Source organism: Leptinotarsa decemlineata, unplaced genomic scaffold (assembly GCF_025532065.1).
Source record: "Leptinotarsa decemlineata unplaced genomic scaffold, Ldec_3_MD MMD2_tig00000505_RagTag_RagTag, whole genome shotgun sequence".
NCBI lineage: Eukaryota > Metazoa > Arthropoda > Insecta > Coleoptera > Chrysomelidae > Leptinotarsa > Leptinotarsa decemlineata.
In genome coordinates, this window is record NW_027412549.1 from 4,937,628 (window position 1) to 4,938,913 (window position 1,286).

At 33.4% G+C, this 1,286-nt stretch overlaps 1 long non-coding RNA gene across 1 annotated transcript; it reads right to left on the reverse strand.

Moving 5' to 3' along the window:
- Positions 1-370: 370 nt before the first annotated feature.
- Positions 371-1,040, reverse strand: LOC141481899 (uncharacterized). The gene is made up of 2 exons (XR_012465228.1): positions 738-1,040; positions 371-679 (listed from the first exon to the last, which is right to left on the reverse strand). It is a non-coding gene; the product is annotated as an uncharacterized lncRNA (long non-coding RNA).
- Positions 1,041-1,286: the final 246 nt, after the last annotated feature.

Here is a 1,286-nt window from a genome sequence, read left to right on the forward strand (position 1 = left end):
GTGGCTCGTGTACGGGCTATCTTATACACTTAAGTAGTAGTAGTTCAGTAGTAGTAGTTTATTAACCGCTAAATCACATGTATTTATAAAAGCATACAATAGAAAAAATGAGCGATTATTATTTATAATATATTTTATATAAATGAAATTTTGGAGACATGTGAAACTGTAATATGCCCCTATTGAAATATGTAAGTACCAATCAAAGTTGCCATGGTTTGATTATGAGATATATGATTTTATTTCTGACCGGGATATTATAAGCTTATATCGTCATAGTTACGCTATCAATAAAGAGGGTCATAACTCCCTTGGGACATTATAGATTTTATAATTCCCTCTACCTTTCAAAAGTAAAAATAAATAGAAATGAAAACTGAACCATATTTTATCTATTCACGTCATTACAAATAATAAATGTACAATTTTGAAATGTTCCCTGAAAATTACTTCCGCCACTGGAAACAATTTCTTCTTTTGTATGGCTGGAGCATCTGTTCTTGATAACATCTTTAGGAGATAAAACAGCAGACTTTTTCGGCTTATAACTCTTACTCTTCCGTTTCAAAAAAGCCTGTAGTTCATTGAACTTGGTGATATCAAGTTTCTCATGTATAGTCACCATCGATTTTAGCATTGACCATTTAGTCCATAAAGAATTCGGACTATACGTTTCTGACTAAACGAATAAACACAATTACTACCAAATCTACCGAAAAACATAGAAAATTCCTTACCAGTTCTTGAAAATATGCCAGAAATACAGTTTCAGTGACATCTTTTGGCATAACATTTTTCCGTGTCAGCCAGTCCAGATATATCTTGTATTCTTTTTGGTATACGGCTTCACTTTTCGATGGAACTAATGATTCTCTTGCTTGTTCAGCTTTTTTCAAAATATCCTCCATTACATTTGGGGTAGAAAACACGTTTTCACCGCAAACACAGCTTGATAACAAAGTTCTGTTTATAAACAAGTAACATAGCAACAACCTAGCAACAAGAAAACTCTACTATAATCAACGGTACCTGATTCAAATATACCAGGAATGTAATGAATTGGTACCTACATTTTTCCGTTTCAAAAATGAACAAAATTTTATTGAAATCGGTCAGAAATAAAATTATCTATGTAACACGGGAATTAATGAGCCTTAATAACCTCAGGCAATTGCTGTCCCTCGGGCCAGAGGCCCTCGGGACGCAAACTTTGCCATCGGTAATTAAGGCCCTCCTAATTCCCTTGATACATAAATAACTATAATCAAGAAGAGGGATATAGCATT